We start from the raw sequence: 26,688 nt of genomic DNA, 5'->3' as shown, positions 1-26,688 counted from the left end.
GGAGTGGAGTTGGCAACTGAAAAGAAACTTTGTGTTCCCTTCAAGCTAGGTGAAGGACGGCTTTCACACACACTTATCTCTCAGAACTGAGCATGTGGAGAGACGTTCGTTCATCCAGCACAAAGGGAACGGGTTGCAGGAGAAACCCTTACTCTGGTTTCTCAGTCTGTTTCCTAGTGCCGGTTTGAAGTGCCTGCCGTTTTCACTGTAAAACCGAGTTGGAGCTTGTACCTCCCCATATATATGTATGGAGTGGAGTTGGCAACTGAAAAGAAACTTTGTGTTCCCTTCAAGCTAGGTGAAGGACGGCTTTCACACACACTTATCTCTCAGAACTGAGCATGTGGAGAGACGTTCGTTCATCCAGCACAAAGGGAACGGGTTGCAGGAGAAACCCTTACTCTGGTTTCTCAGTCTGTTTCCTAGTGCCGGTTTGAAGTGCCTGCCGTTTTCACTGTAAAACCGAGTTGGAGCTTGTACCTCCCCATATATATGTATGGAGTGGAGTTGGCAACTGAAAAGAAACTTTGTGTTCCCTTCAAGCTAGGTGAAGGACGGCTTTCACACACACTTATCTCTCAGAACTGAGCATGTGGAGAGACGTTCGTTCATCCAGCACAAAGGGAACGGGTTGCAGGAGAAACCCTTACTCTGGTTTCTCAGTCTGTTTCCTAGTGCCGGTTTGAAGTGCCTGCCGTTTTCACTGTAAAACCGAGTTGGAGCTTGTACCTCCCCATATATATGTATGGAGTGGAGTTGGCAACTGAAAAGAAACTTTGTGTTCCCTTCAAGCTAGGTGAAGGACGGCTTTCACACACACTTATCTCTCAGAACTGAGCATGTGGAGAGACGTTCGTTCATCCAGCACAAAGGGAACGGGTTGCAGGAGAAACCCTTACTCTGGTTTCTCAGTCTGTTTCCTAGTGCCGGTTTGAAGTGCCTGCCGTTTTCACTGTAAAACCGAGTTGGAGCTTGTACCTCCCCATATATATGTATGGAGTGGAGTTGGCAACTGAAAAGAAACTTTGTGTTCCCTTCAAGCTAGGTGAAGGACGGCTTTCACACACACTTATCTCTCAGAACTGAGCATGTGGAGAGACGTTCGTTCATCCAGCACAAAGGGAACGGGTTGCAGGAGAAACCCTTACTCTGGTTTCTCAGTCTGTTTCCTAGTGCCGGTTTGAAGTGCCTGCCGTTTTCACTGTAAAACCGAGTTGGAGCTTGTACCTCCCCATATATATGTATGGAGTGGAGTTGGCAACTGAAAAGAAACTTTGTGTTCCCTTCAAGCTAGGTGAAGGACGGCTTTCACACACACTTATCTCTCAGAACTGAGCATGTGGAGAGACGTTCGTTCATCCAGCACAAAGGGAACGGGTTGCAGGAGAAACCCTTACTCTGGTTTCTCAGTCTGTTTCCTAGTGCCGGTTTGAAGTGCCTGCCGTTTTCACTGTAAAACCGAGTTGGAGCTTGTACCTCCCCATATATATGTATGGAGTGGAGTTGGCAACTGAAAAGAAACTTTGTGTTCCCTTCAAGCTAGGTGAAGGACGGCTTTCACACACACTTATCTCTCAGAACTGAGCATGTGGAGAGACGTTCGTTCATCCAGCACAAAGGGAACGGGTTGCAGGAGAAACCCTTACTCTGGTTTCTCAGTCTGTTTCCTAGTGCCGGTTTGAAGTGCCTGCCGTTTTCACTGTAAAACCGAGTTGGAGCTTGTACCTCCCCATATATATGTATGGAGTGGAGTTGGCAACTGAAAAGAAACTTTGTGTTCCCTTCAAGCTAGGTGAAGGACGGCTTTCACACACACTTATCTCTCAGAACTGAGCATGTGGAGAGACGTTCGTTCATCCAGCACAAAGGGAACGGGTTGCAGGAGAAACCCTTACTCTGGTTTCTCAGTCGGTTTCCTAGTGCCGGTTTGAAGTGCCTGCCGTTTTCACTGTAAAACCGAGTTGGAGCTTGTACCTCCCCATATATATGTATGAAGTGGAGTTGGCAACTGAAAAGAAACTTTGTGTTCCCTTCAAGCTAGGTGAAGGACGGCTTTCACACACACTTATCTCTCAGAACTGAGCATGTGGAGAGACGTTCGTTCATCCAGCACAAAGGGAACGGGTTGCAGGAGAAACCCTTACTCTGGTTTCTCAGTCTGTTTCCTAGTGCCGGTTTGAAGTGCCTGCCGTTTTCACTGTAAAACCGAGTTGGAGCTTGTACCTCCCCATATATATGTATGGAGTGGAGTTGGCAACTGAAAAGAAACTTTGTGTTCCCTTCAAGCTAGGTGAAGGACGGCTTTCACACACACTTATCTCTCAGAACTGAGCATGTGGAGAGACGTTCGTTCATCCAGCACAAAGGGAACGGGTTGCAGGAGAAACCCTTACTCTGGTTTCTCAGTCTGTTTCCTAGTGCCGGTTTGAAGTGCCTGCCGTTTTCACTGTAAAATCGTGTTGGAGCTTGTACCTCCCCATATATATGTATGGAGTGGAGTTGGGAACTGAAAAGAAACTTTGTGTTCCCTTCAAGCTAGGTGAAAGACGGCTTTCACACACACTTATCTCTCAGAACTGAGCATGTGGAGAGACGTTCGTTCATCCAGCACAAAGGGAACGGGTTGCAGGAGAAACCCTTACTCTGGTTTCTCAGTCTGTTTCCTAGTGCCGGTTTGAAGTGCCTGCCGTTTTCACTGTAAAACCGAGTTGGAGCTTGTACCTCCCCATATATATGTATGGAGTGGAGTTGGCAACTGAAAAGAAACTTTGTGTTCCCTTCAAGCTAGGTGAAGGACGGCTTTCACACACACTTATCTCTCAGAACTGAGCATGTGGAGAGACGTTCGTTCATCCAGCACAAAGGGAACGGGTTGCAGGAGAAACCCTTACTCTGGTTTCTCAGTCTGTTTCCTAGTGCCGGTTTGAAGTGCCTGCCGTTTTCACTGTAAAACCGAGTTGGAGCTTGTACCTCCCCATATATATGTATGGAGTGGAGTTGGCAACTGAAAAGAAACTTTGTGTTCCCTTCAAGCTAGGTGAAGGACGGCTTTCACACACACTTATCTCTCAGAACTGAGCATGTGGAGAGACGTTCGTTCATCCAGCACAAAGGGAACGGGTTGCAGGAGAAACCCTTACTCTGGTTTCTCAGTCTGTTTCCTAGTGCCGGTTTGAAGTGCCTGCCGTTTTCACTGTAAAACCGAGTTGGAGCTTGTACCTCCCCATATATATGTATGGAGTGGAGTTGGCAACTGAAAAGAAACTTTGTGTTCCCTTCAAGCTAGGTGAAGGACGGCTTTCACACACACTTATCTCTCAGAACTGAGCATGTGGAGAGACGTTCGTTCATCCAGCACAAAGGGAACGGGTTGCAGGAGAAACCCTTACTCTGGTTTCTCAGTCGGTTTCCTAGTGCCGGTTTGAAGTGCCTGCCGTTTTCACTGTAAAACCGAGTTGGAGCTTGTACCTCCCCATATATATGTATGAAGTGGAGTTGGCAACTGAAAAGAAACTTTGTGTTCCCTTCAAGCTAGGTGAAGGACGGCTTTCACACACACTTATCTCTCAGAACTGAGCATGTGGGGAGACGTTCTTTCATCCAGCACAAAGGGAACGGGTTGCAGGAGAAACCCTTACTCTGGTTTCTCAGTCTGTTTCCTAGTGCCGGTTTGAAGTGCCTGCCGTTTTCACTGTAAAACCGAGTTGGAGCTTGTACCTCCCCATATATATGTATGGAGTGGAGTTGGCAACTGAAAAGAAACTTTGTGTTCCCTTCAAGCTAGGTGAAGGACGGCTTTCACACACACTTATCTCTCAGAACTGAGCATGTGGAGAGACGTTCGTTCATCCAGCACAAAGGGAACGGGTTGCAGGAGAAACCCTTACTCTGGTTTCTCAGTCTGTTTCCTAGTGCCGGTTTGAAGTGCCTGCCGTTTTCACTGTAAAACCGAGTTGGAGCTTGTACCTCCCCATATATATGTATGGAGTGGAGTTGGCAACTGAAAAGAAACTTTGTGTTCCCTTCAAGCTAGGTGAAGGACGGCTTTCACACACACTTATCTCTCAGAACTGAGCATGTGGAGAGACGTTCGTTCATCCAGCACAAAGGGAACGGGTTGCAGGAGAAACCCTTACTCTGGTTTCTCAGTCGGTTTCCTAGTGCCGGTTTGAAGTGCCTGCCGTTTTCACTGTAAAACCGAGTTGGAGCTTGTACCTCCCCATATATATGTATGGAGTGGAGTTGGCAACTGAAAAGAAACTTTGTGTTCCCTTCAAGCTAGGTGAAGGACGGCTTTCACACACACTTATCTCTCAGAACTGAGCATGTGGAGAGACGTTCGTTCATCCAGCACAAAGGGAACGGGTTGCAGGAGAAACCCTTACTCTGGTTTCTCAGTCTGTTTCCTAGTGCCGGTTTGAAGTGCCTGCCGTTTTCACTGTAAAACCGAGTTGGAGCTTGTACCTCCCCATATATATGTATGGAGTGGAGTTGGCAACTGAAAAGAAACTTTGTGTTCCCTTCAAGCTAGGTGAAGGACGGCTTTCACACACACTTATCTCTCAGAACTGAGCATGTGGAGAGACGTTCGTTCATCCAGCACAAAGGGAACGGGTTGCAGGAGAAACCCTTACTCTGGTTTCTCAGTCTGTTTCCTAGTGCCGGTTTGAAGTGCCTGCCGTTTTCACTGTAAAACCGAGTTGGAGCTTGTACCTCCCCATATATATGTATGGAGTGGAGTTGGCAACTGAAAAGAAACTTTGTGTTCCCTTCAAGCTAGGTGAAGGACGGCTTTCACACACACTTATCTCTCAGAACTGAGCATGTGGAGAGACGTTCGTTCATCCAGCACAAAGGGAACGGGTTGCAGGAGAAACCCTTACTCTGGTTTCTCAGTCTGTTTCCTAGTGCCGGTTTGAAGTGCCTGCCGTTTTCACTGTAAAACCGAGTTGGAGCTTGTACCTCCCCATATATATGTATGGAGTGGAGTTGGCAACTGAAAAGAAACTTTGTGTTCCCTTCAAGCTAGGTGAAGGACGGCTTTCACACACACTTATCTCTCAGAACTGAGCATGTGGAGAGACGTTCGTTCATCCAGCACAAAGGGAACGGGTTGCAGGAGAAACCCTTACTCTGGTTTCTCAGTCGGTTTCCTAGTGCCGGTTTGAAGTGCCTGCCGTTTTCACTGTAAAACCGAGTTGGAGCTTGTACCTCCCCATATATATGTATGAAGTGGAGTTGGCAACTGAAAAGAAACTTTGTGTTCCCTTCAAGCTAGGTGAAGGACGGCTTTCACACACACTTATCTCTCAGAACTGAGCATGTGGAGAGACGTTCGTTCATCCAGCACAAAGGGAACGGGTTGCAGGAGAAACCCTTACTCTGGTTTCTCAGTCTGTTTCCTAGTGCCGGTTTGAAGTGCCTGCCGTTTTCACTGTAAAACCGAGTTGGAGCTTGTACCTCCCCATATATATGTATGGAGTGGAGTTGGCAACTGAAAAGAAACTTTGTGTTCCCTTCAAGCTAGGTGAAGGACGGCTTTCACACACACTTATCTCTCAGAACTGAGCATGTGGAGAGACGTTCGTTCATCCAGCACAAAGGGAACGGGTTGCAGGAGAAACCCTTACTCTGGTTTCTCAGTCTGTTTCCTAGTGCCGGTTTGAAGTGCCTGCCGTTTTCACTGTAAAATCGTGTTGGAGCTTGTACCTCCCCATATATATGTATGGAGTGGAGTTGGGAACTGAAAAGAAACTTTGTGTTCCCTTCAAGCTAGGTGAAAGACGGCTTTCACACACACTTATCTCTCAGAACTGAGCATGTGGAGAGACGTTCGTTCATCCAGCACAAAGGGAACGGGTTGCAGGAGAAACCCTTACTCTGGTTTCTCAGTCTGTTTCCTAGTGCCGGTTTGAAGTGCCTGCCGTTTTCACTGTAAAACCGAGTTGGAGCTTGTACCTCCCCATATATATGTATGGAGTGGAGTTGGCAACTGAAAAGAAACTTTGTGTTCCCTTCAAGCTAGGTGAAGGACGGCTTTCACACACACTTATCTCTCAGAACTGAGCATGTGGAGAGACGTTCGTTCATCCAGCACAAAGGGAACGGGTTGCAGGAGAAACCCTTACTCTGGTTTCTCAGTCTGTTTCCTAGTGCCGGTTTGAAGTGCCTGCCGTTTTCACTGTAAAACCGAGTTGGAGCTTGTACCTCCCCATATATATGTATGGAGTGGAGTTGGCAACTGAAAAGAAACTTTGTGTTCCCTTCAAGCTAGGTGAAGGACGGCTTTCACACACACTTATCTCTCAGAACTGAGCATGTGGAGAGACGTTCGTTCATCCAGCACAAAGGGAACGGGTTGCAGGAGAAACCCTTACTCTGGTTTCTCAGTCTGTTTCCTAGTGCCGGTTTGAAGTGCCTGCCGTTTTCACTGTAAAACCGAGTTGGAGCTTGTACCTCCCCATATATATGTATGGAGTGGAGTTGGCAACTGAAAAGAAACTTTGTGTTCCCTTCAAGCTAGGTGAAGGACGGCTTTCACACACACTTATCTCTCAGAACTGAGCATGTGGAGAGACGTTCGTTCATCCAGCACAAAGGGAACGGGTTGCAGGAGAAACCCTTACTCTGGTTTCTCAGTCGGTTTCCTAGTGCCGGTTTGAAGTGCCTGCCGTTTTCACTGTAAAACCGAGTTGGAGCTTGTACCTCCCCATATATATGTATGAAGTGGAGTTGGCAACTGAAAAGAAACTTTGTGTTCCCTTCAAGCTAGGTGAAGGACGGCTTTCACACACACTTATCTCTCAGAACTGAGCATGTGGGGAGACGTTCGTTCATCCAGCACAAAGGGAACGGGTTGCAGGAGAAACCCTTACTCTGGTTTCTCAGTCTGTTTCCTAGTGCCGGTTTGAAGTGCCTGCCGTTTTCACTGTAAAACCGAGTTGGAGCTTGTACCTCCCCATATATATGTATGGAGTGGAGTTGGCAACTGAAAAGAAACTTTGTGTTCCCTTCAAGCTAGGTGAAGGACGGCTTTCACACACACTTATCTCTCAGAACTGAGCATGTGGAGAGACGTTCGTTCATCCAGCACAAAGGGAACGGGTTGCAGGAGAAACCCTTACTCTGGTTTCTCAGTCTGTTTCCTAGTGCCGGTTTGAAGTGCCTGCCGTTTTCACTGTAAAACCGAGTTGGAGCTTGTACCTCCCCATATATATGTATGGAGTGGAGTTGGCAACTGAAAAGAAACTTTGTGTTCCCTTCAAGCTAGGTGAAGGACGGCTTTCACACACACTTATCTCTCAGAACTGAGCATGTGGAGAGACGTTCGTTCATCCAGCACAAAGGGAACGGGTTGCAGGAGAAACCCTTACTCTGGTTTCTCAGTCGGTTTCCTAGTGCCGGTTTGAAGTGCCTGCCGTTTTCACTGTAAAACCGAGTTGGAGCTTGTACCTCCCCATATATATGTATGGAGTGGAGTTGGCAACTGAAAAGAAACTTTGTGTTCCCTTCAAGCTAGGTGAAGGACGGCTTTCACACACACTTATCTCTCAGAACTGAGCATGTGGAGAGACGTTCGTTCATCCAGCACAAAGGGAACGGGTTGCAGGAGAAACCCTTACTCTGGTTTCTCAGTCGGTTTCCTAGTGCCGGTTTGAAGTGCCTGCCGTTTTCACTGTAAAACCGAGTTGGAGCTTGTACCTCCCCATATATATGTATGAAGTGGAGTTGGCAACTGAAAAGAAACTTTGTGTTCCCTTCAAGCTAGGTGAAGGACGGCTTTCACACACACTTATCTCTCAGAACTGAGCATGTGGAGAGACGTTCGTTCATCCAGCACAAAGGGAACGGGTTGCAGGAGAAACCCTTACTCTGGTTTCTCAGTCTGTTTCCTAGTGCCGGTTTGAAGTGCCTGCCGTTTTCACTGTAAAACCGAGTTGGAGCTTGTACCTCCCCATATATATGTATGGAGTGGAGTTGGCAACTGAAAAGAAACTTTGTGTTCCCTTCAAGCTAGGTGAAGGACGGCTTTCACACACACTTATCTCTCAGAACTGAGCATGTGGAGAGACGTTCGTTCATCCAGCACAAAGGGAACGGGTTGCAGGAGAAACCCTTACTCTGGTTTCTCAGTCTGTTTCCTAGTGCCGGTTTGAAGTGCCTGCCGTTTTCACTGTAAAACCGAGTTGGAGCTTGTACCTCCCCATATATATGTATGGAGTGGAGTTGGCAACTGAAAAGAAACTTTGTGTTCCCTTCAAGCTAGGTGAAGGACGGCTTTCACACACACTTATCTCTCAGAACTGAGCATGTGGAGAGACGTTCGTTCATCCAGCACAAAGGGAACGGGTTGCAGGAGAAACCCTTACTCTGGTTTCTCAGTCTGTTTCCTAGTGCCGGTTTGAAGTGCCTGCCGTTTTCACTGTAAAACCGAGTTGGAGCTTGTACCTCCCCATATATATGTATGGAGTGGAGTTGGCAACTGAAAAGAAACTTTGTGTTCCCTTCAAGCTAGGTGAAGGACGGCTTTCACACACACTTATCTCTCAGAACTGAGCATGTGGAGAGACGTTCGTTCATCCAGCACAAAGGGAACGGGTTGCAGGAGAAACCCTTACTCTGGTTTCTCAGTCTGTTTCCTAGTGCCGGTTTGAAGTGCCTGCCGTTTTCACTGTAAAACCGAGTTGGAGCTTGTACCTCCCCATATATATGTATGGAGTGGAGTTGGCAACTGAAAAGAAACTTTGTGTTCCCTTCAAGCTAGGTGAAGGACGGCTTTCACACACACTTATCTCTCAGAACTGAGCATGTGGAGAGACGTTCGTTCATCCAGCACAAAGGGAACGGGTTGCAGGAGAAACCCTTACTCTGGTTTCTCAGTCTGTTTCCTAGTGCCGGTTTGAAGTGCCTGCCGTTTTCACTGTAAAACCGAGTTGGAGCTTGTACCTCCCCATATATATGTATGGAGTGGAGTTGGCAACTGAAAAGAAACTTTGTGTTCCCTTCAAGCTAGGTGAAGGACGGCTTTCACACACACTTATCTCTCAGAACTGAGCATGTGGAGAGACGTTCGTTCATCCAGCACAAAGGGAACGGGTTGCAGGAGAAACCCTTACTCTGGTTTCTCAGTCGGTTTCCTAGTGCCGGTTTGAAGTGCCTGCCGTTTTCACTGTAAAACCGAGTTGGAGCTTGTACCTCCCCATATATATGTATGGAGTGGAGTTGGCAACTGAAAAGAAACTTTGTGTTCCCTTCAAGCTAGGTGAAGGACGGCTTTCACACACACTTATCTCTCAGAACTGAGTATGTGGAGAGACGTTCGTTCATCCAGCACAAAGGGAACGGGTTGCAGGAGAAACCCTTACTCTGGTTTCTCAGTCTGTTTCCTAGTGCCGGTTTGAAGTGCCTGCCGTTTTCACTGTAAAACCGAGTTGGAGCTTGTACCTCCCCATATATATGTATGGAGTGGAGTTGGCAACTGAAAAGAAACTTTGTGTTCCCTTCAAGCTAGGTGAAGGACGGCTTTCACACACACTTATCTCTCAGAACTGAGCATGTGGAGAGACGTTCGTTCATCCAGCACAAAGGGAAAGGGTTGCAGGAGAAACCCTTACTCTGGTTTCTCAGTCTGTTTCCTAGTGCCGGTTTGAAGTGCCTGCCGTTTTCACTGTAAAACCGAGTTGGAGCTTGTACCTCCCCATATATATGTATGGAGTGGAGTTGGCAACTGAAAAGAAACTTTGTGTTCCCTTCAAGCTAGGTGAAGGACGGCTTTCACACACACTTATCTCTCAGAACTGAGCATGTGGAGAGACGTTCGTTCATCCAGCACAAAGGGAACGGGTTGCAGGAGAAACCCTTACTCTGGTTTCTCAGTCGGTTTCCTAGTGCCGGTTTGAAGTGCCTGCCGTTTTCACTGTAAAACCGAGTTGGAGCTTGTACCTCCCCATATATATGTATGGAGTGGAGTTGGCAACTGAAAAGAAACTTTGTGTTCCCTTCAAGCTAGGTGAAGGACGGCTTTCACACACACTTATCTCTCAGAACTGAGCATGTGGAGAGACGTTCGTTCATCCAGCACAAAGGGAACGGGTTGCAGGAGAAACCCTTACTCTGGTTTCTCAGTCTGTTTCCTAGTGCCGGTTTGAAGTGCCTGCCGTTTTCACTGTAAAACCGAGTTGGAGCTTGTACCTCCCCATATATATGTATGGAGTGGAGTTGGCAACTGAAAAGAAACTTTGTGTTCCCTTCAAGCTAGGTGAAGGACGGCTTTCACACACACTTATCTCTCAGAACTGAGCATGTGGAGAGACGTTCGTTCATCCAGCACAAAGGGAACGGGTTGCAGGAGAAACCCTTACTCTGGTTTCTCAGTCTGTTTCCTAGTGCCGGTTTGAAGTGCCTGCCGTTTTCACTGTAAAACCGAGTTGGAGCTTGTACCTCCCCATATGGAGTTGGCAACTGAAAAGAAACTTTGTGTTCCCTTCAAGCTAGGTGAAGGACGGCTTTCACACACACTTATCTCTCAGAACTGAGCATGTGGAGAGACGTTCGTTCATCCAGCACAAAGGGAACGGGTTGCAGGAGAAACCCTTACTCTGGTTTCTCAGTCTGTTTCCTAGTGCCGGTTTGAAGTGCTTGCCGTTTTCACTGTAAAACCGAGTTGGAGCTTGTACCTCCCCATATATATGTATGGAGTGGAGTTGGCAACTGAAAAGAAACTTTGTGTTCCCTTCAAGCTAGGTGAAGGACGGCTTTCACACACACTTATCTCTCAGAACTGAGCATGTGGAGAGACGTTCGTTCATCCAGCACAAAGGGAACGGGTTGCAGGAGAAACCCTTACTCTGGTTTCTCAGTCTGTTTCCTAGTGCCGGTTTGAAGTGCCTGCCGTTTTCACTGTAAAACCGAGTTGGAGCTTGTACCTCCCCATATATATGTATGGAGTGGAGATGGCAACTGAAAAGAAACTTTGTGTTCCCTTCAAGCTAGGTGAAGGACGGCTTTCACACACACTTATCTCTCAGAACTGAGCATGTGGAGAGACGTTCGTTCATCCAGCACAAAGGGAACGGGTTGCAGGAGAAACCCTTACTCTGGTTTCTCAGTCTGTTTCCTAGTGCCGGTTTGAAGTGCCTGCCGTTTTCACTGTAAAACCGAGTTGGAGCTTGTACCTCCCCATATATATGTATGGAGTGGAGTTGGCAACTGAAAAGAAACTTTGTGTTCCCTTCAAGCTAGGTGAAGGACGGCTTTCACACACACTTATCTCTCAGAACTGAGCATGTGGAGAGACGTTCGTTCATCCAGCACAAAGGGAAAGGGTTGCAGGAGAAACCCTTACTCTGGTTTCTCAGTCTGTTTCCTAGTGCCGGTTTGAAGTGCCTGCCGTTTTCACTGTAAAACCGAGTTGGAGCTTGTACCTCCCCATATATATGTATGGAGTGGAGTTGGCAACTGAAAAGAAACTTTGTGTTCCCTTCAAGCTAGGTGAAGGACGGCTTTCACACACACTTATCTCTCAGAACTGAGCATGTGGAGAGACGTTCGTTCATCCAGCACAAAGGGAACGGGTTGCAGGAGAAACCCTTACTCTGGTTTCTCAGTCTGTTTCCTAGTGCCGGTTTGAAGTGCCTGCCGTTTTCACTGTAAAACCGAGTTGGAGCTTGTACCTCCCCATATATATGTATGGAGTGGAGTTGGCAACTGAAAAGAAACTTTGTGTTCCCTTCAAGCTAGGTGAAGGACGGCTTTCACACACACTTATCTCTCAGAACTGAGCATGTGGAGAGACGTTCGTTCATCCAGCACAAAGGGAACGGGTTGCAGGAGAAACCCTTACTCTGGTTTCTCAGTCTGTTTCCTAGTGCCGGTTTGAAGTGCCTGCCGTTTTCACTGTAAAACCGAGTTGGAGCTTGTACCTCCCCATATATATGTATGGAGTGGAGTTGGCAACTGAAAAGAAACTTTGTGTTCCCTTCAAGCTAGGTGAAGGACGGCTTTCACACACACTTATCTCTCAGAACTGAGCATGTGGAGAGACGTTCGTTCATCCAGCACAAAGGGAACGGGTTGCAGGAGAAACCCTTACTCTGGTTTCTCAGTCTGTTTCCTAGTGCCGGTTTGAAGTGCCTGCCGTTTTCACTGTAAAACCGAGTTGGAGCTTGTACCTCCCCATATATATGTATGGAGTGGAGTTGGCAACTGAAAAGAAACTTTGTGTTCCCTTCAAGCTAGGTGAAGGACGGCTTTCACACACACTTATCTCTCAGAACTGAGCATGTGGAGAGACGTTCGTTCATCCAGCACAAAGGGAACGGGTTGCAGGAGAAACCCTTACTCTGGTTTCTCAGTCTGTTTCCTAGTGCCGGTTTGAAGTGCCTGCCGTTTTCACTGTAAAACCGAGTTGGAGCTTGTACCTCCCCATATATATGTATGGAGTGGAGTTGGCAACTGAAAAGAAACTTTGTGTTCCCTTCAAGCTAGGTGAAGGACGGCTTTCACACACACTTATCTCTCAGAACTGAGCATGTGGAGAGACGTTCGTTCATCCAGCACAAAGGGAACGGGTTGCAGGAGAAACCCTTACTCTGGTTTCTCAGTCTGTTTCCTAGTGCCGGTTTGAAGTGCCTGCCGTTTTCACTGTAAAACCGAGTTGGAGCTTGTACCTCCCCATATATATGTATGGAGTGGAGATGGCAACTGAAAAGAAACTTTGTGTTCCCTTCAAGCTAGGTGAAGGACGGCTTTCACACACACTTATCTCTCAGAACTGAGCATGTGGAGAGACGTTCGTTCATCCAGCACAAAGGGAACGGGTTGCAGGAGAAACCCTTACTCTGGTTTCTCAGTCTGTTTCCTAGTGCCGGTTTGAAGTGCCTGCCGTTTTCACTGTAAAACCGAGTTGGAGCTTGTACCTCCCCATATATATGTATGGAGTGGAGTTGGCAACTGAAAAGAAACTTTGTGTTCCCTTCAAGCTAGGTGAAGGACGGCTTTCACACACACTTATCTCTCAGAACTGAGCATGTGGAGAGACGTTCGTTCATCCAGCACAAAGGGAAAGGGTTGCAGGAGAAACCCTTACTCTGGTTTCTCAGTCTGTTTCCTAGTGCCGGTTTGAAGTGCCTGCCGTTTTCACTGTAAAACCGAGTTGGAGCTTGTACCTCCCCATATATATGTATGGAGTGGAGTTGGCAACTGAAAAGAAACTTTGTGTTCCCTTCAAGCTAGGTGAAGGACGGCTTTCACACACACTTATCTCTCAGAACTGAGCATGTGGAGAGACGTTCGTTCATCCAGCACAAAGGGAACGGTTTGCAGGAGAAACCCTTACTCTGGTTTCTCAGTCTGTTTCCTAGTGCCGGTTTGAAGTGCCTGCCGTTTTCACTGTAAAACCGAGTTGGAGCTTGTACCTCCCCATATATATGTATGGAGTGGAGTTGGCAACTGAAAAGAAACTTTGTGTTCCCTTCAAGCTAGGTGAAGGACGGCTTTCACACACACTTATCTCTCAGAACTGAGCATGTGGAGAGACGTTCGTTCATCCAGCACAAAGGGAACGGGTTGCAGGAGAAACCCTTACTCTGGTTTCTCAGTCTGTTTCCTAGTGCCGGTTTGAAGTGCCTGCCGTTTTCACTGTAAAACCGAGTTGGAGCTTGTACCTCCCCATATATATGTATGGAGTGGAGTTGGCAACTGAAAAGAAACTTTGTGTTCCCTTCAAGCTAGGTGAAGGACGGCTTTCACACACACTTATCTCTCAGAACTGAGCATGTGGAGAGACGTTCGTTCATCCAGCACAAAGGGAACGGGTTGCAGGAGAAACCCTTACTCTGGTTTCTCAGTCTGTTTCCTAGTGCCGGTTTGAAGTGCCTGCCGTTTTCACTGTAAAACCGAGTTGGAGCTTGTACCTCCCCATATATATGTATGGAGTGGAGTTGGCAACTGAAAAGAAACTTTGTGTTCCCTTCAAGCTAGGTGAAGGACGGCTTTCACACACACTTATCTCTCAGAACTGAGCATGTGGAGAGACGTTCGTTCATCCAGCACAAAGGGAACGGGTTGCAGGAGAAACCCTTACTCTGGTTTCTCAGTCTGTTTCCTAGTGCCGGTTTGAAGTGCCTGCCGTTTTCACTGTAAAACCGAGTTGGAGCTTGTACCTCCCCATATATATGTATGGAGTGGAGTTGGCAACTGAAAAGAAACTTTGTGTTCCCTTCAAGCTAGGTGAAGGACGGCTTTCACACACACTTATCTCTCAGAACTGAGCATGTGGAGAGACGTTCGTTCATCCAGCACAAAGGGAACGGGTTGCAGGAGAAACCCTTACTCTGGTTTCTCAGTCGGTTTCCTAGTGCCGGTTTGAAGTGCCTGCCGTTTTCACTGTAAAACCGAGTTGGAGCTTGTACCTCCCCATATATATGTATGGAGTGGAGTTGGCAACTGAAAAGAAACTTTGTGTTCCCTTCAAGCTAGGTGAAGGACGGCTTTCACACACACTTATCTCTCAGAACTGAGCATGTGGAGAGACGTTCGTTCATCCAGCACAAAGGGAACGGGTTGCAGGAGAAACCCTTACTCTGGTTTCTCAGTCTGTTTCCTAGTGCCGGTTTGAAGTGCCTGCCGTTTTCACTGTAAAACCGAGTTGGAGCTTGTACCTCCCCATATATATGTATGGAGTGGAGTTGGCAACTGAAAAGAAACTTTGTGTTCCCTTCAAGCTATGTGAAGGACGGCTTTCACACACACTTATCTCTCAGAACTGAGCATGTGGAGAGACGTTCGTTCATCCAGCACAAAGGGAAAGGGTTGCAGGAGAAACCCTTACTCTGGTTTCTCAGTCTGTTTCCTAGTGCCGGTTTGAAGTGCCTGCCGTTTTCACTGTAAAACCGAGTTGGAGCTTGTACCTCCCCATATATATGTATGGAGTGGAGTTGGCAACTGAAAAGAAACTTTGTGTTCCCTTCAAGCTAGGTGAAGGACGGCTTTCACACACACTTATCTCTCAGAACTGAGCATGTGGAGAGACGTTCGTTCATCCAGCACAAAGGGAACGGGTTGCAGGAGAAACCCTTACTCTGGTTTCTCAGTCTGTTTCCTAGTGCCGGTTTGAAGTGCCTGCCGTTTTCACTGTAAAACCGAGTTGGAGCTTGTACCTCCCCATATATATGTATGGAGTGGAGTTGGCAACTGAAAAGAAACTTTGTGTTCCCTTCAAGCTAGGTGAAGGACGGCTTTCACACACACTTATCTCTCAGAACTGAGCATGTGGAGAGACGTTCGTTCATCCAGCACAAAGGGAACGGGTTGCAGGAGAAACCCTTACTCTGGTTTCTCAGTCTGTTTCCTAGTGCCGGTTTGAAGTGCCTGCCGTTTTCACTGTAAAACCGAGTTGGAGCTTGTACCTCCCCATATATATGTATGGAGTGGAGTTGGCAACTGAAAAGAAACTTTGTGTTCCCTTCAAGCTAGGTGAAGGACGGCTTTCACACACACTTATCTCTCAGAACTGAGCATGTGGAGAGACGTTCGTTCATCCAGCACAAAGGGAACGGGTTGCAGGAGAAACCCTTACTCTGGTTTCTCAGTCTGTTTCCTAGTGCCGGTTTGAAGTGCCTGCCGTTTTCACTGTAAAACCGAGTTGGAGCTTGTACCTCCCCATATATATGTATGGAGTGGAGTTGGCAACTGAAAAGAAACTTTGTGTTCCCTTCAAGCTAGGTGAAGGACGGCTTTCACACACACTTATCTCTCAGAACTGAGCATGTGGAGAGACGTTCGTTCATCCAGCACAAAGGGAACGGGTTGCAGGAGAAACCCTTACTCTGGTTTCTCAGTCTGTTTCCTAGTGCCGGTTTGAAGTGCCTGCCGTTTTCACTGTAAAACCGAGTTGGAGCTTGTACCTCCCCATATATATGTATGGAGTGGAGTTGGCAACTGAAAAGAAACTTTGTGTTCCCTTCAAGCTAGGTGAAGGACGGCTTTCACACACACTTATCTCTCAGAACTGAGCATGTGGAGAGACGTTCGTTCATCCAGCACAAAGGGAACGGGTTGCAGGAGAAACCCTTACTCTGGTTTCTCAGTCTGTTTCCTAGTGCCGGTTTGAAGTGCCTGCCGTTTTCACTGTAAAACCGAGTTGGAGCTTGTACCTCCCCATATATATGTATGGAGTGGAGTTGGCAACTGAAAAGAAACTTTGTGTTCCCTTCAAGCTAGGTGAAGGACGGCTTTCACACACACTTATCTCTCAGAACTGAGCATGTGGAGAGACGTTCGTTCATCCAGCACAAAGGGAACGGGTTGCAGGAGAAACCCTTACTCTGGTTTCTCAGTCTGTTTCCTAGTGCCGGTTTGAAGTGCCTGCCGTTTTCACTGTAAAACCGAGTTGGAGCTTGTACCTCCCCATATATATGTATGGAGTGGAGTTGGCAACTGAAAAGAAACTTTGTGTTCCCTTCAAGCTAGGTGAAGGACGGCTTTCACACACACTTATCTCTCAGAACTGAGCATGTGGAGAGACGTTCGTTCATCCAGCACAAAGGGAACGGGTTGCAGGAGAAACCCTTACTCTGGTTTCTCAGTCTGTTTCCTAGTGCCGGTTTGAAGTGCCTGCCGTTTTCACTGTAAAACCGAGTTGGAGCTTGTACCTCCCCATATATATGTATGGAGTGGAGTTGGCAACTGAAAAGAAACTTTGTGTTCCCTTCAAGCTAGGTGAAGGACGGCTTTCACACACACTTATCTCTCAGAACTGAGCATGTGGAGAGACGTTCCTTCATCCAGCACAAAGGAAACGGGTTGCAGGAGAAACCCTTACTCTGGTTTCTCAGTCTGTTTCCTAGTGCCGGTTTGAAGTGCCTGCCGTTTTCACTGTAAAACCGAGTTGGAGCTTGTACCTCCCCATATATATGTATGGAGTGGAGTTGGCAACTGAAAAGAAACTTTGTGTTCCCTTCAAGCTAGGTGAAGGACGGCTTTCACACACACTTATCTCTCAGAACTGAGCATGTGGAGAGACGTTCGTTCATCCAGCACAAAGGGAACGGGTTGCAGGAGAAACCCTTACTCTGGTTTCTCAGTCTGTTTCCTAGTGCCGGTTTGAAGTGCCTGCCGTTTTCACTGTAAAACCGAGTTGGAGCTTGTACCTCCCCATATATATGTATGGAGTGGAGTTGGCAACTGAAAAGAAACTTTGTGTTCCCTTCAAGCTAGGTGAAGGACGGCTTTCACACACACTTATCTCTCAGAACTGAGCATGTGGAGAGACGTTCGTTCATCCAGCACAAAGGGAACGGGTTGCAGGAGAAACCCTTACTCTGGTTTCTCAGTCTGTTTCCTAGTGCCGGTTTGAAGTGCCTGCCGTTTTCACTGTAAAACCGAGTTGGAGCTTGTACCTCCCCATATATATGTATGGAGTGGAGTTGGCAACTGAAAAGAAACTTTGTGTTCCCTTCAAGCTAGGTGAAGGACGGCTTTCACACACACTTATCTCTCAGAACTGAGCATGTGGAGAGACGTTCGTTCATCCAGCACAAAGGGAACGGGTTGCAGGAGAAACCCTTACTCTGGTTTCTCAGTCTGTTTCCTAGTGCCGGTTTGAAGTGCCTGCCGTTTTCACTGTAAAACCGAGTTGGAGCTTGTACCTCCCCATATATATGTATGGAGTGGAGTTGGCAACTGAAAAGAAACTTTGTGTTCCCTTCAAGCTAGGTGAAGGACGGCTTTCACACACACTTATCTCTCAGAACTGAGCATGTGGAGAGACGTTCGTTCATCCAGCACAAAGGGAACGGGTTGCAGGAGAAACCCTTACTCTGGTTTCTCAGTCTGTTTCCTAGTGCCGGTTTGAAGTGCCTGCCGTTTTCACTGTAAAACCGAGTTGGAGCTTGTACCTCCCCATATATATGTATGGAGTGGAGTTGGCAACTGAAAAGAAACTTTGTGTTCCCTTCAAGCTAGGTGAAGGACGGCTTTCACACACACTTATCTCTCAGAACTGAGCATGTGGAGAGACGTTCGTTCATCCAGCACAAAGGGAACGGGTTGCAGGAGAAACCCTTACTCTGGTTTCTCAGTCTGTTTCCTAGTGCCGGTTTGAAGTGCCTGCCGTTTTCACTGTAAAACCGAGTTGGAGCTTGTACCTCCCCATATATATGTATGGAGTGGAGTTGGCAACTGAAAAGAAACTTTGTGTTCCCTTCAAGCTAGGTGAAGGACGGCTTTCACACACACTTATCTCTCAGAACTGAGCATGTGGAGAGACGTTCGTTCATCCAGCACAAAGGGAACGGGTTGCAGGAGAAACCCTTACTCTGGTTTCTCAGTCTGTTTCCTAGTGCCGGTTTGAAGTGCCTGCCGTTTTCACTGTAAAACCGAGTTGGAGCTTGTACCTCCCCATATATATGTATGGAGTGGAGTTGGCAACTGAAAAGAAACTTTGTGTTCCCTTCAAGCTAGGTGAAGGACGGCTTTCACACACACTTATCTCTCAGAACTGAGCATGTGGAGAGACGTTCGTTCATCCAGCACAAAGGGAAAGGGTTTGCAGGAGAAACCCTTACTCTGGTTTCTCAGTCTGTTTCCTAGTGCCGGTTTGAAGTGCCTGCCGTTTTCACTGTAAAACCGAGTTGGAGCTTGTACCTCCCCATATATATGTATGGAGTGGAGTTGGCAACTGAAAAGAAACTTTGTGTTCCCTTCAAGCTAGGTGAAGGACGGCTTTCACACACACTTATCTCTCAGAACTGAGCATGTGGAGAGACGTTCGTTCATCCAGCACAAAGGGAACGGGTTGCAGGAGAAACCCTTACTCTGGTTTCTCAGTCTGTTTCCTAGTGCCGGTTTGAAGTGCCTGCCGTTTTCACTGTAAAACCGAGTTGGAGCTTGTACCTCCCCATATATATGTATGGAGTGGAGTTGGCAACTGAAAAGAAACTTTGTGTTCCCTTCAAGCTAGGTGAAGGACGGCTTTCACACACACTTATCTCTCAGAACTGAGCATGTGGAGAGACGTTCGTTCATCCAGCACAAAGGGAACGGGTTGCAGGAGAAACCCTTACTCTGGTTTCTCAGTCTGTTTCCTAGTGCCGGTTTGAAGTGCCTGCCGTTTTCACTGTAAAACCGAGTTGGAGCTTGTACCTCCCCATATATATGTATGGAGTGGAGTTGGCAACTGAAAAGAAACTTTGTGTTCCCTTCAAGCTAGGTGAAGGACGGCTTTCACACACACTTATCTCTCAGAACTGAGCATGTGGAGAGACGTTCGTTCATCCAGCACAAAGGGAACGGGTTGCAGGAGAAACCCTTACTCTGGTTTCTCAGTCTGTTTCCTAGAGCCGGTTTGAAGTGCCTGCCGTTTTCACTGTAAAACCGAGTTGGAGCTGGTACCTCCCCATATATATGTATGGAGTGGAGTTGGCAACTGAAAAGAAACTTTGTGTTCCCTTCAAGCTAGGTGAAGGACGGCTTTCACACACACTTATCTCTCAGAACTGAGCATGTGGAGAGACGTTCGTTCATCCAGCACAAAGGGAACGGGTTGCAGGAGAAACCCTTACTCTGGTTTCTCAGTCTGTTTCCTAGTGCCGGTTTGAAGTGCCTGCCGTTTTCACTGTAAAACCGAGTTGGAGCTTGTACCTCCCCATATATATGTATGGAGTGGAGTTGGCAACTGAAAAGAAACTTTGTGTTCCCTTCAAGCTAGGTGAAGGACGGCTTTCACACACACTTATCTCTCAGAACTGAGCATGTGGAGAGACGTTCGTTCATCCAGCACAAAGGGAACGGGTTGCAGGAGAAACCCTTACTCTGGTTTCTCAGTCTGTTTCCTAGTGCCGGTTTGAAGTGCCTGCCGTTTTCACTGTAAAACCGAGTTGGAGCTGGTACCTCCCCATATATATGTATGGAGTGGAGTTGGCAACTGAAAAGAAACTTTGTGTTCCCTTCAAGCTAGGTGAAGGACGGCTTTCACACACACTTATCTCTCAGAACTGAGCATGTGGAGAGACGTTCGTTCATCCAGCACAAAGGGAACGGGTTGCAGGAGAAACCCTTACTCTGGTTTCTCAGTCTGTTTCCTAGTGCCGGTTTGAAGTGCCTGCCGTTTTCACTGTAAAACCGAGTTGGAGCTTGTACCTCCCCATATATATGTATGGAGTGGAGTTGGCAACTGAAAAGAAACTTTGTGTTCCCTTCAAGCTAGGTGAAGGACGGCTTTCACACACACTTATCTCTCAGAACTGAGCATGTGGAGAGACGTTCGTTCATCCAGCACAAAGGGAACGGGTTGCAGGAGAAACCCTTACTCTGGTTTCTCAGTCTGTTTCCTAGTGCCGGTTTGAAGTGCCTGCCGTTTTCACTGTAAAACCGAGTTGGAGCTTGTACCTCCCCATATATATGTATGGAGTGGAGTTGGCAACTGAAAAGAAACTTTGTGTTCCCTTCAAGCTAGGTGAAGGACGGCTTTCACACACACTTATCTCTCAGAACTGAGCATGTGGAGAGACGTTCGTTCATCCAGCACAAAGGGAACGGGTTGCAGGAGAAACCCTTACTCTGGTTTCTCAGTCTGTTTCCTAGTGCCGGTTTGAAGTGCCTGCCGTTTTCACTGTAAAACCGAGTTGGAGCTTGTACCTCCCCATATATATGTATGGAGTGGAGTTGGCAACTGAAAAGAAACTTTGTGTTCCCTTCAAGCTAGGTGAAGGACGGCTTTCACACACACTTATCTCTCAGAACTGAGCATGTGGAGAGACGTTCGTTCATCCAGCACAAAGGGAACGGGTTGCAGGAGAAACCCTTACTCTGGTTTCTCAGTCTGTTTCCTAGTGCCGGTTTGAAGTGCCTGCCGTTTTCACTGTAAAACCGAGTTGGAGCTTGTACCTCCCCATATATATGTATGGAGTGGAGTTGGCAACTGAAAAGAAACTTTGTGTTCCCTTCAAGCTAGGTGAAGGACGGCTTTCACACACACTTATCTCTCAGAACTGAGCATGTGGAGAGACGTTCGTTCATCCAGCACAAAGGGAACGGGTTGCAGGAGAAACCCTTACTCTGGTTTCTCAGTCTGTTTCCTAGTGCCGGTTTGAAGTGCCTGCCGTTTTCACTGTAAAACCGAGTTGGAGCTTGTACCTCCCCATATATATGTATGGAGTGGAGTTGGCAACTGAAAAGAAACTTTGTGTTCCCTTCAAGCTAGGTGAAGGACGGCTTTCACACACACTTATCTCTCAGAACTGAGCATGTGGAGAGACGTTCGTTCATCCAGCACAAAGGGAACGGGTTGCAGGAGAAACCCTTACTCTGGTTTCTCAGTCTGTTTCCTAGTGCCGGTTTGAAGTGCCTGCCGTTTTCACTGTAAAACAGAGTTGGAGCTTGTACCTCCCCATATATATGTATGGAGTGGAGTTGGCAACTGAAAAGAAACTTTGTGTTCCCTTCAAGCTAGGTGAAGGACGGCTTTCACACACACTTATCTCTCAGAACTGAGCATGTGGAGAGACGTTCGTTCATCCAGCACAAAGGGAACGGGTTGCAGGAGAAACCCTTACTCTGGTTTCTCAGTCTGTTTCCTAGTGCCGGTTTGAAGTGCCTGCCGTTTTCACTGTAAAACCGAGTTGGAGCTTGTACCTCCCCATATATATGTATGGAGTGGAGTTGGCAACTGAAAAGAAACTTTGTGTTCCCTTCAAGCTAGGTGAAGGACGGCTTTCACACACACTTATCTCTCAGAACTGAGCATGTGGAGAGACGTTCGTTCATCCAGCACAAAGGGAACGGGTTGCAGGAGAAACCCTTACTCTGGTTTCTCAGTCTGTTTCCTAGTGCCGGTTTGAAGTGCCTGCCGTTTTCACTGTAAAACCGAGTTGGAGCTTGTACCTCCCCATATATATGTATGGAGTGGAGTTGGCAACTGAAAAGAAACTTTGTGTTCCCTTCAAGCTAGGTGAAGGACGGCTTTCACACACACTTATCTCTCAGAACTGAGCATGTGGAGAGACGTTCGTTCATCCAGCACAAAGGGAACGGGTTGCAGGAGAAACCCTTACTCTGGTTTCTCAGTCTGTTTCCTAGTGCCGGTTTGAAGTGCCTGCCGTTTTCACTGTAAAACCGAGTTGGAGCTTGTACCTCCCCATATATATGTATGGAGTGGAGTTGGCAACTGAAAAGAAACTTTGTGTTCCCTTCAAGCTAGGTGAAGGACGGCTTTCACACACACTTATCTCTCAGAACTGAGCATGTGGAGAGACGTTCGTTCATCCAGCACAAAGGGAACGGGTTGCAGGAGAAACCCTTACTCTGGTTTCTCAGTCTGTTTCCTAGTGCCGGTTTGAAGTGCCTGCCGTTTTCACTGTAAAACCGAGTTGGAGCTTGTACCTCCCCATATATATGTATGGAGTGGAGTTGGCAACTGAAAAGAAACTTTGTGTTCCCTTCAAGCTAGGTGAAGGACGGCTTTCACACACACTTATATCTCAGAACTGAGCATGTGGAGAGACGTTCGTTCATCCAGCACAAAGGGAACGGGTTGCAGGAGAAACCCTTACTCTGGTTTCTCAGTCTGTTTCCTAGTGCCGGTTTGAAGTGCCTGCCGTTTTCACTGTAAAACCGAGTTGGAGCTTGTACCTCCCCATATATATGTATGGAGTGGAGTTGGCAACTGAAAAGAAACTTTGTGTTCCCTTCAAGCTAGGTGAAGGACGGCTTTCACACACACTTATCTCTCAGAACTGAGCATGTGGAGAGACGTTCGTTCATCCAGCACAAAGGGAACGGGTTGCAGGAGAAACCCTTACTCTGGTTTCTCAGTCTGTTTCCTAGTGCCGGTTTGAAGTGCCTGCCGTTTTCACTGTAAAACCGAGTTGGAGCTTGTACCTCCCCATATATATGTATGGAGTGGAGTTGGCAACTGAAAAGAAACTTTGTGTTCCCTTCAAGCTAGGTGAAGGACGGCTTTCACACACACTTATCTCTCAGAACTGAGCATGTGGAGAGACGTTCGTTCATCCAGCACAAAGGGAAAGGGTTGCAGGAGAAACCCTTACTCTGGTTTCTCAGTCTGTTTCCTAGTGCCGGTTTGAAGTGCCTGCCGTTTTCACTGTAAAACCGAGTTGGAGCTTGTACCTCCCCATATATATGTATGGAGTGGAGTTGGCAACTGAAAAGAAACTTTGTGTTCCCTTCAAGCTAGGTGAAGGACGGCTTTCACACACACTTATCTCTCAGAACTGAGCATGTGGAGAGACGTTCGTTCATCCAGCACAAAGGGAACGGGTTGCAGGAGAAACCCTTACTCTGGTTTCTCAGTCTGTTTCCTAGTGCCGGTTTGAAGTGCCTGCCGTTTTCACTGTAAAACCGAGTTGGAGCTTGTACCTCCCCATATATATGTATGGAGTGGAGTTGGCAAGTGAAAAGAAACTTTGTGTTCCCTTCAAGCTAGGTGAAGGACGGCTTTCACACACACTTATCTCTCAGAACTGAGCATGTGGAGAGACGTTCGTTCATCCAGCACAAAGGGAACGGGTTGCAGGAGAAACCCTTACTCTGGTTTCTCAGTCTGTTTCCTAGTGCCGGTTTGAAGTGCCTGCCGTTTTCACTGTAAAACCGAGTTGGAGCTTGTACCTCCCCATATATATGTATGGAGTGGAGTTGGCAACTGAAAAGAAACTTTGTGTTCCCTTCAAGCTAGGTGAAGGACGGCTTTCACACACACTTATCTCTCAGAACTGAGCATGTGGAGAGACGTTCGTTCATCCAGCACAAAGGGAACGGGTTGCAGGAGAAACCCTTACTCTGGTTTCTCAGTCTGTTTCCTAGTGCCGGTTTGAAGTGCCTGCCGTTTTCACTGTAAAACCGAGTTGGAGCTTGTACCTCCCCATATATATGTATGGAGTGGAGTTGGCAACTGAAAAGAAACTTTGTGTTCCCTTCAAGCTAGGTGAAGGACGGCTTTCACACACACTTATATCTCAGAACTGAGCATGTGGAGAGACGTTCGTTCATCCAGCACAAAGGGAACGGGTTGCAGGAGAAACCCTTACTCTGGTTTCTCAGTCTGTTTCCTAGTGCCGGTTTGAAGTGCCTGCCGTTTTCACTGTAAAACCGAGTTGGAGCTTGTACCTCCCCATATATATGTATGGAGTGGAGTTGGCAACTGAAAAGAAACTTTGTGTTCCCTTCAAGCTAGGTGAAGGACGGCTTTCACACACACTTATCTCTCAGAACTGAGCATGTGGAGAGACGTTCGTTCATCCAGCACAAAGGGAACGGGTTGCAGGAGAAACCCTTACTCTGGTTTCTCAGTCTGTTTCCTAGTGCCGGTTTGAAGTGCCTGCCGTTTTCACTGTAAAACCGAGTTGGAGCTTGTACCTCCCCATATATATGTATGGAGTGGAGTTGGCAACTGAAAAGAAACTTTGTGTTCCCTTCAAGCTAGGTGAAGGACGGCTTTCACACACACTTATCTCTCAGAACTGAGCATGTGGAGAGACGTTCGTTCATCCAGCACAAAGGGAAAGGGTTGCAGGAGAAACCCTTACTCTGGTTTCTCAGTCTGTTTCCTAGTGCCGGTTTGAAGTGCCTGCCGTTTTCACTGTAAAACCGAGTTGGAGCTTGTACCTCCCCATATATATGTATGGAGTGGAGTTGGCAACTGAAAAGAAACTTTGTGTTCCCTTCAAGCTAGGTGAAGGACGGCTTTCACACACACTTATCTCTCAGAACTGAGCATGTGGAGAGACGTTCGTTCATCCAGCACAAAGGGAACGGGTTGCAGGAGAAACCCTTACTCTGGTTTCTCAGTCTGTTTCCTAGTGCCGGTTTGAAGTGCCTGCCGTTTTCACTGTAAAACCGAGTTGGAGCTTGTACCTCCCCATATATATGTATGGAGTGGAGTTGGCAAGTGAAAAGAAACTTTGTGTTCCCTTCAAGCTAGGTGAAGGACGGCTTTCACACACACTTATCTCTCAGAACTGAGCATGTGGAGAGACGTTCGTTCATCCAGCACAAAGGGAACGGGTTGCAGGAGAAACCCTTACTCTGGTTTCTCAGTCTGTTTCCTAGTGCCGGTTTGAAGTGCCTGCCGTTTTCACTGTAAAACCGAGTTGGAGCTTGTACCTCCCCATATATATGTATGGAGTGGAGTTGGCAACTGAAAAGAAACTTTGTGTTCCCTTCAAGCTAGGTGAAGGACGGCTTTCACACACACTTATCTCTCAGAACTGAGCATGTGGAGAGACGTTCGTTCATCCAGCACAAAGGGAACGGGTTGCAGGAGAAACCCTTACTCTGGTTTCTCAGTCGGTTTCCTAGTGCCGGTTTGAAGTGCCTGCCGTTTTCACTGTAAAACCGAGTTGGAGCTTGTACCTCCCCATATATATGTATGGAGTGGAGTTGGCAACTGAAAAGAAACTTTGTGTTCCCTTCAAGCTAGGTGAAGGACGGCTTTCACACACACTTATCTCTCAGATCTGAGCATGTGGAGAGACGTTCGTTCATCCAGCACAAAGGGAACGGGTTGCAGGAGAAACCCTTACTCTGGTTTCTCAGTCGGTTTCCTAGTGCCGGTTTGAAGTGCCTGCCGTTTTCACTGTAAAACCGAGTTGGAGCTTGTACCTCCCCATATATATGTATGGAGTGGAGTTGGCAACTGAAAAGAAACTTTGTGTTCCCTTCAAGCTAGGTGAAGGACGGCTTTCACACACACTTATCTCTCAGAACTGAGCATGTGGAGAGACGTTCGTTCATCCAGCACAAAGGGAACGGGTTGCAGGAGAAACCCTTACTCTGGTTCTCAGTCGGTTTCCTAGTGCCGGTTTGAAGTGCCTGCCGTTTTCACTGTAAAACCGAGTTGGAGCTTGTACCTCCCCATATATATGTATGGAGTGGAGTTGGCAACTGAAAAGAAACTTTGTGTTCCCTTCAAGCTAGGTGAAGGACGGCTTTCACACACACTTATCTCTCAGAACTGAGCATGTGGAGAGACGTTCGTTCATCCAGCACAAAGGGAACGGGTTGCAGGAGAAACCCTTACTCTGGTTTCTCAGTCTGTTTCCTAGTGCCGGTTTGAAGTGCCTGCCGTTTTCACTGTAAAACCGAGTTGGAGCTTGTACCTCCCCATATATATGTATGGAGTGGAGTTGGCAACTGAAAAGAAACTTTGTGTTCCCTTCAAGCTAGGTGAAGGACGGCTTTCACACACACTTATCTCTCAGAACTGAGCATGTGGAGAGACGTTCGTTCATCCAGCACAAAGGGAACGGGTTGCAGGAGAAACCCTTACTCTGGTTTCTCAGTCTGTTTCCTAGTGCCGGTTTGAAGTGCCTGCCGTTTTCACTGTAAAACCGAGTTGGAGCTTGTACCTCCCCATATATATGTATGGAGTGGAGTTGGCAACTGAAAAGAAACTTTGTGTTCCCTTCAAGCTAGGTGAAGGACGGCTTTCACACACACTTATCTCTCAGAACTGAGCATGTGGAGAGACGTTCGTTCATCCAGCACAAAGGGAACGGGTTGCAGGAGAAACCCTTACTCTGGTTTCTCAGTCTGTTTCCTAGTGCCGGTTTGAAGTGCCTGCCGTTTTCACTGTAAAACCGAGTTGGAGCTTGTACCTCCCCATATATATGTATGGAGTGGAGTTGGCAACTGAAAAGAAACTTTGTGTTCCCTTCAAGCTAGGTGAAGGAC

The sequence above is a fragment of the Vicugna pacos genome, unplaced genomic scaffold (genome assembly GCF_048564905.1).
Source record: "Vicugna pacos unplaced genomic scaffold, VicPac4 scaffold_104, whole genome shotgun sequence".
NCBI lineage: Eukaryota > Metazoa > Chordata > Mammalia > Artiodactyla > Camelidae > Vicugna > Vicugna pacos.
This window is presented reverse-complemented; position numbering follows the sequence as displayed.